The sequence below is a fragment of the Diprion similis genome, chromosome 11, assembly GCF_021155765.1.
Source record: "Diprion similis isolate iyDipSimi1 chromosome 11, iyDipSimi1.1, whole genome shotgun sequence".
Taxonomy (NCBI): Eukaryota; Metazoa; Arthropoda; class Insecta; order Hymenoptera; family Diprionidae; genus Diprion; species Diprion similis.
The window spans coordinates 16,086,827-16,098,503 of NC_060115.1; positions in this window are offsets into that span (position 1 = coordinate 16,086,827).

The window sequence follows — 11,677 nt, forward strand, 5'->3', positions numbered from 1 at the left end:
ACAAGTTTTAGGTCGCTAGCATGTAAAGAAAAAAAGTTACTCACCGATATCCACGAAACAAACAAACGGAATTCGACTTCGTGTTTTGAGCAATATCAGAACAAAGACGACCGTTTTCGGCGTAATTTGACGCACTGAATGCGATAAAACAAGTTTGAGGTCGCGAGCATGTATAGAAAAAAAGTTACTTACCGATATCCACGAAACAAACAAACGAAATTCGACTCCGTGTTTTGAGCAATATCAGAACAAAGACGACCGTTTCCGGCGTAATTTGACGCGCTGAATGCGATAAAACAAGTTTGAGGTCGCTAGCATGTATAGAAAAAAAGTTACTCACCGATATCCACGAAACAAACAAACGGAATTCGACTTCGTGTTTTGAGCAATATCAGAACAAAGACGACCGTTTCCGGCGTAATTTGACGCGCTGAATGCGATAAAACAAGTTTGAGGTCGCTAGCATGTATAGAAAAAAAGTTACTCACCGATATCCACGAAACAAACAAACGGAATTCGACTCCGTGTTTTGAGCAATATCAGAACAAAGACGACCGTTTCCGGCGTAATTTGACGCGCTGAATGCGATGAAACAAGTTTCAGGTCGCTGGCATGTATAGAAAAGAAGTTACTCACCGATATCCACGAAACAAACGAACGGAATTCGACTTCGTGTTTTAATCAATATCAAAACAAAGACGACCGTTTCCGGCGTAATTTGACGCGCTGAATGCGATAAAACAAGTTTTAGGTCGCTAGCATGTAAAGAAAAAAAGTTACTCACCGATATCCACGAAACAAACAAACGGAATTCGACTTCGTGTTTTGAGCAATATCAGAACAAAGACGACCGTTTTCGGCGTAATTTGACGCACTGAATGCGATAAAACAAGTTTGAGGTCGCGAGCATGTATAGAAAAAAAGTTACTTACCGATATCCACGAAACAAACAAACGAAATTCGACTCCGTGTTTTGAGCAATATCAGAACAAAGACGACCGTTTCCGGCGTAATTTGACGCGCTGAATGCGATAAAACAAGTTTTAGGTCGCTAGCATGTATAGAAAAAAAGTTACTCACCGATATCCACGAAACAAACAGACGGAATTCGACTCCGTGTTTTGAGCAATATCAGAACAAAGACGACCGTTTCCGGCGTAATTTGACGCGCTGAATGCGATAAAACAAGTTTGAGGTCGCTAGCATGTATAGAAAAAAAGTTACTCACCGATATCCACTAAACAAATAAACGGAATTCGACTCCGTGTTTTGAGCAATATCAAAACAAAAACGACCGTTTCCGGCGTGATTTGACGCGCTGAATGCGATAAAACAAGTTTTAGGTCGCTAGCATGTATAGAAAAAAAGTAATCAACCGATATCTGAAAAACAAACAAACGGACTTCGACTTCGTGTTTTAAGCAATATCAAAACAAAGACGACCGTTTCCGGCGTAATTTGACGCGCTGAATGCGATAAAACAAGTTTTAGGTCGCTAGCATGTATAGAAAAAAAGTTACTCACCGATATCCACGAAACAAACAAACGGAATTCGACTTCGTGTTTTAAGCAATATCAAAACAAAGACGACCGTTTCCGGCGTAATTTGACGCGCTGAATGCGATGAAACAAGTTTCAGGTCGCTAGCACGTATAGAAAAAAAGTTACCAACCGATATCTGAAAAACAAACAAACGGACTTCGACTTCGTGTTTCGAGCAATATCAGAACAAAGACGACCGTTTCCGGCGTAATTTGACGCGCTGAATGCGATAAAACAAGTTTTAGGTCGCTGGCATGTATAGAAAAAAAGTTACTCACTGATATCCACGAAACAAACGAACGGAATTCGACTTCGTGTTTTAAGCAATATCAAAACAAAGACGACCGATTCCGGCGTAATTTGACGCGCTGAATGCGATAAAACAAGTTTGAGGTCGCTAGCATGTATAGAAAAAAAGTTACTCACCGATATCCACGAAACAAACAAACGGAATTCGACTTCGTGTTTTGAGCAATATCAGAACAAAGACGACCGTTTCCGGCGTAATTTGACGCGCTGAATGCGATAAAACAAGTTTGAGGTCGCTAGCATGTATAGAAAAAAAGTTACTCACCGATATCCACGAAACAAACAAACGGAATTCGACTCCGTGTTTTGAGCAATATCAGAACAAAGACGACCGTTTCCGGCGTAATTTGACGCGCTGAATGCGATGAAACAAGTTTCAGGTCGCTGGCATGTATAGAAAAGAAGTTACTCACCGATATCCACGAAACAAACGAACGGAATTCGACTTCGTGTTTTAATCAATATCAAAACAAAGACGACCGTTTCCGGCGTAATTTGACGCGCTGAATGCGATAAAACAAGTTTTAGGTCGCTAGCATGTAAAGAAAAAAAGTTACTCACCGATATCCACGAAACAAACAAACGGAATTCGACTTCGTGTTTTGAGCAATATCAGAACAAAGACGACCGTTTTCGGCGTAATTTGACGCACTGAATGCGATAAAACAAGTTTGAGGTCGCGAGCATGTATAGAAAAAAAGTTACTTACCGATATCCACGAAACAAACAAACGAAATTCGACTCCGTGTTTTGAGCAATATCAGAACAAAGACGACCGTTTCCGGCGTAATTTGACGCGCTGAATGCGATAAAACAAGTTTTAGGTCGCTAGCATGTATAGAAAAAAAGTTACTCACCGATATCCACGAAACAAACAGACGGAATTCGACTCCGTGTTTTGAGCAATATCAGAACAAAGACGACCGTTTCCGGCGTAATTTGACGCGCTGAATGCGATAAAACAAGTTTGAGGTCGCTAGCATGTATAGAAAAAAAGTTACTCACCGATATCCACTAAACAAATAAACGGAATTCGACTCCGTGTTTTGAGCAATATCAAAACAAAAACGACCGTTTCCGGCGTGATTTGACGCGCTGAATGCGATAAAACAAGTTTTAGGTCGCTAGCATGTATAGAAAAAAAGTAATCAACCGATATCTGAAAAACAAACAAACGGACTTCGACTTCGTGTTTTAAGCAATATCAAAACAGAGACGACCGTTTCCGGCGTAATTTGACGCGCTGAATGCGATAAAACAAGTTTTAGGTCGCTAGCATGTATAGAAAAAAAGTTACTCACCGATATCCACGAAACAAACAAACGGAATTCGACTTCGTGTTTTAAGCAATATCAAAACAAAGACGACCGTTTCCGGCGTAATTTGACGCGCTGAATGCGATGAAACAAGTTTCAGGTCGCTAGCACGTATAGAAAAAAAGTTACCAACCGATATCTGAAAAACAAACAAACGGACTTCGACTTCGTGTTTCGAGCAATATCAGAACAAAGACGACCGTTTCCGGCGTAATTTGACGCGCTGAATGCGATAAAACAAGTTTTAGGTCGCTGGCATGTATAGAAAAAAAGTTACTCACTGATATCCACGAAACAAACGAACGGAATTCGACTTCGTGTTTTAAGCAATATCAAAACAAAGACGACCGATTCCGGCGTAATTTGACGCGCTGAATGCGATAAAACAAGTTTGAGGTCGCTAGCATGTATAGAAAAAAAGTTACTCACCGATATCCACGAAACAAACAAACGGAATTCGACTTCGTGTTTTGAGCAATATCAGAACAAAGACGACCGTTTCCGGCGTAATTTGACGCGCTGAATGCGATAAAACAAGTTTGAGGTCGCTAGCATGTATAGAAAAAAAGTTACTCACCGATATCCACGAAACAAACAAACGGAATTCGACTCCGTGTTTTGAGCAATATCAGAACAAAGACGACCGTTTCCGGCGTAATTTGACGCGCTGAATGCGATGAAACAAGTTTCAGGTCGCTGGCATGTATAGAAAAGAAGTTACTCACCGATATCCACGAAACAAACGAACGGAATTCGACTTCGTGTTTTAATCAATATCAAAACAAAGACGACCGTTTCCGGCGTAATTTGACGCGCTGAATGCGATAAAACAAGTTTTAGGTCGCTAGCATGTATAGAAAAAAAGTAATCAACCGATATCTGAAAAACAAACAAACGGACTTCGACTTCGTGTTTTAAGCAATATCAAAACAAAGACGACCGCCTCCGGCGTAATTTGACGCGCTGAATGCGATAAAACAAGTTTTAGGTCGCTAGCATGTATAGAAAAAAAGTTACTCACCGATATCCACGAAACAAACAAACGGAATTCGACTCCGTGTTTTGAGCAATATCAGAACAAAGACGACCGTTACCGGCGTAATTTGACGCGCTGAATGCGATAAAACAAGTTTTAGGTCGCTAGCATGTATAGAAAAAAAGTAACTCATCGATATCCACGGAACAAACAAACGGAATTCGACTCCGTGTTTTGAGCAATATCAGAACAAAGACGACCGTTTTCGGCGTAATTTGACGCGCTGAATGCGATGAAACAAGTTTCAGGTCGCTAGCATGTATAGAAAAAAAGTTACCAACCGATATCTGAAAAACAAACAAACGGACTTCGACTTCGTGTTTCGAGCAATATCAGAACAAAGACGACCGTTTCCGGCGTAATTTGACGCGCTGAATGCGATAAAACAAGTTTTAGGTCGCTAGCATGTATAGAAAAAAAGTTACCCACCGATATCCACGAAACAAACAAACGGAATTCGACTCCGTGTTTTGAGCAATATCAGAACAAAGACGACCGTTACCGGCGTAATTTGACGCGCTGAATGCGATAAAACAAGTTTGAGGTCGCTAGCATGTATAGAAAAAAAGTTACTCAGCGATATCCACGGAACAAACAAACGGAATTCGACTCCGTGTTTTGAGCAATATCAGAACAAAGACGACCGTTTTCGGCGTAATTTGACGCGCTGAATGCGATGAAACAAGTTTCAGGTCGCTAGCATGTATAGAAAAAAAGTTACCAACCATTATCTGAAAAACAAACAAACGGACTTCGACTTCGTGTTTCGAGCAATATCAGAACAAAGACGACCGTTTCCGGCGTAATTTGACGCGCCGAATGCGATAAAACAAGTTTTAGGTCGCTGGCATGTATAGAAAAAAAGTTACTCACCGATATCCACGAAACAAACAGACGGAATTCGACTCCGTGTTTTGAGCAATATCAGAACAAAGACGACCGTTTCCGGCGTAATTTGACGCGCTGAATGCGATAAAACAAGTTTGAGGTCGCTAGCATGTATAGAAAAAAAGTTACTCACCGATATCCACGAAACAAACAAACGGAATTCGACTCCGTGTTTTGAGCAATATCAGAACAAAGACGACCGTTTCCGGCGTAATTTGACGCGCTGAATGCGATGAAACAAGTTTCAGGTCGCTAGCATGTATAGAAAAAAAGTTACCAACCGATATCTGAAAAACAAACAAACGGACTTCGACTTCGTGTTTCGAGCAATATCAGAACAAAGACGACCGTTTCCGGCGTAATTTGACGCGCTGAATGCGATAAAACAAGTTTTAGGTCGCTGGCATGTATAGAAAAAAAGTTACTCACCGATATCCACGAAACAAACGAACGGAATTCGACTTCGTGTTTTAAGCAATATCAAAACAAAGACGACCGTTTCCGGCGTAATTTGACGCGCTGAATGCGATAAAACAAGTTTGAGGTCGCTAGCATGTAAAGAAAAAAAGTTACTCACCGATATCCACGAAACAAACAAACGGAATTCGACTTCGTGTTTTGAGCAATATCAGAACAAAGACGACCGTTTTCGGCGTAATTTGACGCACTGAATGCGATAAAACAAGTTTGAGGTCGCGAGCATGTATAGAAAAAAAGTTACTTACCGATATCCACGAAACAAACAAACGAAATTCGACTCCGTGTTTTGAGCAATATCAGAACAAAGACGACCGTTTCCGGCGTAATTTGACGCGCTGAATGCGATAAAACAAGTTTTAGGTCGCTAGCATGTATAGAAAAAAAGTTACTCACCGATATCCACGAAACAAACAGACGGAATTCGACTCCGTGTTTTGAGCAATATCAGAACAAAGACGACCGTTTCCGGCGTAATTTGACGCGCTGAATGCGATAAAACAAGTTTGAGGTCGCTAGCATGTATAGAAAAAAAGTTACTCACCGATATCCACTAAACAAATAAACGGAATTCGACTCCGTGTTTTGAGCAATATCAAAACAAAAACGACCGTTTCCGGCGTGATTTGACGCGCTGAATGCGATAAAACAAGTTTTAGGTCGCTAGCATGTATAGAAAAAAAGTAATCAACCGATATCTGAAAAACAAACAAACGGACTTCGACTTCGTGTTTTAAGCAATATCAAAACAAAGACGACCGTTTCCGGCGTAATTTGACGCGCTGAATGCGATAAAACAAGTTTTAGGTCGCTAGCATGTATAGAAAAAAAGTTACTCACCGATATCCACGAAACAAACAAACGGAATTCGACTTCGTGTTTTAAGCAATATCAAAACAAAGACGACCGTTTCCGGCGTAATTTGACGCGCTGAATGCGATGAAACAAGTTTCAGGTCGCTAGCACGTATAGAAAAAAAGTTACCAACCGATATCTGAAAAACAAACAAACGGACTTCGACTTCGTGTTTCGAGCAATATCAGAACAAAGACGACCGTTTCCGGCGTAATTTGACGCGCTGAATGCGATAAAACAAGTTTTAGGTCGCTGGCATGTATAGAAAAAAAGTTACTCACTGATATCCACGAAACAAACGAACGGAATTCGACTTCGTGTTTTAAGCAATATCAAAACAAAGACGACCGATTCCGGCGTAATTTGACGCGCTGAATGCGATAAAACAAGTTTGAGGTCGCTAGCATGTATAGAAAAAAAGTTACTCACCGATATCCACGAAACAAACAAACGGAATTCGACTTCGTGTTTTGAGCAATATCAGAACAAAGACGACCGTTTCCGGCGTAATTTGACGCGCTGAATGCGATAAAACAAGTTTGAGGTCGCTAGCATGTATAGAAAAAAAGTTACTCACCGATATCCACGAAACAAACAAACGGAATTCGACTCCGTGTTTTGAGCAATATCAGAACAAAGACGACCGTTTCCGGCGTAATTTGACGCGCTGAATGCGATGAAACAAGTTTCAGGTCGCTGGCATGTATAGAAAAGAAGTTACTCACCGATATCCACGAAACAAACGAACGGAATTCGACTTCGTGTTTTAATCAATATCAAAACAAAGACGACCGTTTCCGGCGTAATTTGACGCGCTGAATGCGATAAAACAAGTTTTAGGTCGCTAGCATGTAAAGAAAAAAAGTTACTCACCGATATCCACGAAACAAACAAACGGAATTCGACTTCGTGTTTTGAGCAATATCAGAACAAAGACGACCGTTTTCGGCGTAATTTGACGCACTGAATGCGATAAAACAAGTTTGAGGTCGCGAGCATGTATAGAAAAAAAGTTACTTACCGATATCCACGAAACAAACAAACGAAATTCGACTCCGTGTTTTGAGCAATATCAGAACAAAGACGACCGTTTCCGGCGTAATTTGACGCGCTGAATGCGATAAAACAAGTTTTAGGTCGCTAGCATGTATAGAAAAAAAGTTACTCACCGATATCCACGAAACAAACAGACGGAATTCGACTCCGTGTTTTGAGCAATATCAGAACAAAGACGACCGTTTCCGGCGTAATTTGACGCGCTGAATGCGATAAAACAAGTTTGAGGTCGCTAGCATGTATAGAAAAAAAGTTACTCACCGATATCCACTAAACAAATAAACGGAATTCGACTCCGTGTTTTGAGCAATATCAAAACAAAAACGACCGTTTCCGGCGTGATTTGACGCGCTGAATGCGATAAAACAAGTTTGAGGTCGCTAGCATGTATAGAAAAAAAGTAATCAACCGATATCTGAAAAACAAACAAACGGACTTCGACTTCGTGTTTTAAGCAATATCAAAACAGAGACGACCGTTTCCGGCGTAATTTGACGCGCTGAATGCGATAAAACAAGTTTTAGGTCGCTAGCATGTATAGAAAAAAAGTTACTCACCGATATCCACGAAACAAACAAACGGAATTCGACTTCGTGTTTTAAGCAATATCAAAACAAAGACGACCGTTTCCGGCGTAATTTGACGCGCTGAATGCGATGAAACAAGTTTCAGGTCGCTAGCACGTATAGAAAAAAAGTTACCAACCGATATCTGAAAAACAAACAAACGGACTTCGACTTCGTGTTTCGAGCAATATCAGAACAAAGACGACCGTTTCCGGCGTAATTTGACGCGCTGAATGCGATAAAACAAGTTTTAGGTCGCTGGCATGTATAGAAAAAAAGTTACTCACTGATATCCACGAAACAAACGAACGGAATTCGACTTCGTGTTTTAAGCAATATCAAAACAAAGACGACCGATTCCGGCGTAATTTGACGCGCTGAATGCGATAAAACAAGTTTGAGGTCGCTAGCATGTATAGAAAAAAAGTTACTCACCGATATCCACGAAACAAACAAACGGAATTCGACTTCGTGTTTTGAGCAATATCAGAACAAAGACGACCGTTTCCGGCGTAATTTGACGCGCTGAATGCGATAAAACAAGTTTGAGGTCGCTAGCATGTATAGAAAAAAAGTTACTCACCGATATCCACGAAACAAACAAACGGAATTCGACTCCGTGTTTTGAGCAATATCAGAACAAAGACGACCGTTTCCGGCGTAATTTGACGCGCTGAATGCGATGAAACAAGTTTCAGGTCGCTGGCATGTATAGAAAAGAAGTTACTCACCGATATCCACGAAACAAACGAACGGAATTCGACTTCGTGTTTTAATCAATATCAAAACAAAGACGACCGTTTCCGGCGTAATTTGACGCGCTGAATGCGATAAAACAAGTTTTAGGTCGCTAGCATGTAAAGAAAAAAAGTTACTCACCGATATCCACGAAACAAACAAACGGAATTCGACTTCGTGTTTTGAGCAATATCAGAACAAAGACGACCGTTTTCGGCGTAATTTGACGCACTGAATGCGATAAAACAAGTTTGAGGTCGCGAGCATGTATAGAAAAAAAGTTACTTACCGATATCCACGAAACAAACAAACGAAATTCGACTCCGTGTTTTGAGCAATATCAGAACAAAGACGACCGTTTCCGGCGTAATTTGACGCGCTGAATGCGATAAAACAAGTTTTAGGTCGCTAGCATGTATAGAAAAAAAGTTACTCACCGATATCCACGAAACAAACAGACGGAATTCGACTCCGTGTTTTGAGCAATATCAGAACAAAGACGACCGTTTCCGGCGTAATTTGACGCGCTGAATGCGATAAAACAAGTTTGAGGTCGCTAGCATGTATAGAAAAAAAGTTACTCACCGATATCCACTAAACAAATAAACGGAATTCGACTCCGTGTTTTGAGCAATATCAAAACAAAAACGACCGTTTCCGGCGTGATTTGACGCGCTGAATGCGATAAAACAAGTTTGAGGTCGCTAGCATGTATAGAAAAAAAGTAATCAACCGATATCTGAAAAACAAACAAACGGACTTCGACTTCGTGTTTTAAGCAATATCAAAACAGAGACGACCGTTTCCGGCGTAATTTGACGCGCTGAATGCGATAAAACAAGTTTTAGGTCGCTAGCATGTATAGAAAAAAAGTTACTCACCGATATCCACGAAACAAACAAACGGAATTCGACTTCGTGTTTTAAGCAATATCAAAACAAAGACGACCGTTTCCGGCGTAATTTGACGCGCTGAATGCGATGAAACAAGTTTCAGGTCGCTAGCACGTATAGAAAAAAAGTTACCAACCGATATCTGAAAAACAAACAAACGGACTTCGACTTCGTGTTTCGAGCAATATCAGAACAAAGACGACCGTTTCCGGCGTAATTTGACGCGCTGAATGCGATAAAACAAGTTTTAGGTCGCTGGCATGTATAGAAAAAAAGTTACTCACTGATATCCACGAAACAAACGAACGGAATTCGACTTCGTGTTTTAAGCAATATCAAAACAAAGACGACCGATTCCGGCGTAATTTGACGCGCTGAATGCGATAAAACAAGTTTGAGGTCGCTAGCATGTATAGAAAAAAAGTTACTCACCGATATCCACGAAACAAACAAACGGAATTCGACTTCGTGTTTTGAGCAATATCAGAACAAAGACGACCGTTTCCGGCGTAATTTGACGCGCTGAATGCGATAAAACAAGTTTTAGGTCGCTAGCATGTATAGAAAAAAAGTTACTCACCGATATCCACGAAACAAACAAACGGAATTCGACTTCGTGTTTTAAGCAATATCAAAACAAAGACGACCGTTTCCGGCGTAATTTGACGCGCTGAATGCGATGAAACAAGTTTCAGGTCGCTAGCATGTATAGAAAAAAAGTTACCAACCGATATCTGAAAAACAAACAAACGGACTTCGACTTCGTGTTTCGAGCAATATCAGAACAAAGACGACCGTTTCCGGCGTAATTTGACGCGCTGAATGCGATAAAACAAGTTTTAGGTCGCTGGCATGTATAGAAAAAAAGTTACTCACTGATATCCACGAAACAAACGAACGGAATTCGACTTCGTGTTTTAAGCAATATCAAAACAAAGACGACCGATTCCGGCGTAATTTGACGCGCTGAATGCGATAAAACAAGTTTGAGGTCGCTAGCATGTATAGAAAAAAAGTTACTCACCGATATCCACGAAACAAACAAACGGAATTCGAATTCGTGTTTTGAGCAATATCAGAACAAAGACGACCGTTTCCGGCGTAATTTGACGCGCTGAATGCGATAAAACAAGTTTGAGGTCGCTAGCATGTATATAAAAAAAGGTACTCACCGATATCCACGAAACAAACAAACGGAATTCGACTCCGTGTTTTGAGCAATATCAGAACAAAGACGACCGTTTCCGGCGTAATTTGACGCGCTGAATGCGATGAAACAAGTTTCAGGTCGCTGGCATGTATAGAAAAAAAGTTACTCACCGATATCCACGAAACAAACGAACGGAATTCGACTTCGTGTTTTAAGCAATAACAAAACAAAGACGACCGTTTCCGGCGTAATTTGACGCGCTAAATGCGATAAAACAAGTTTTAGGTCGCTAGCATGTATAGAAAAAAAGTAATCAACCGATATCTGAAAAACAAACAAACGGACTTCGACTTCGTGTTTTAAGCAATATCAAAACAAAGACGACCGTCTCCGGCGTAATTTGACGCGCTGAATGCGATAAAACAAGTTTTAGGTCGCTAGCATGTATAGAAAAAAAGTTACTCACCGATATCCACGAAACAAACAAACGGAATTCGACTCCGTGTTTTGAGCAATATCAGAACAAAGACGACCGTTACCGGCGTAATTTGACGCGCTGAATGCGATAAAACAAGTTTTAGGTCGCTAGCATGTATAGAAAAAAAGTTACTCAGCGATATCCACGGAACAAACAAACGGAATTCGACTCCGTGTTTTGAGCAATATCAGAACAAAGACGACCGTTTTCGGCGTAATTTGACGCGCTGAATGCGATGAAACAAGTTTCAGGTCGCTAGCATGTATAGAAAAAAAGTTACCAACCGATATCTGAAAAACAAACAAACGGACTTCGACTTCGTGTTTCGAGCAATATCAGAACAAAGACGACCGTTTCCGGCGTAATTTGACGC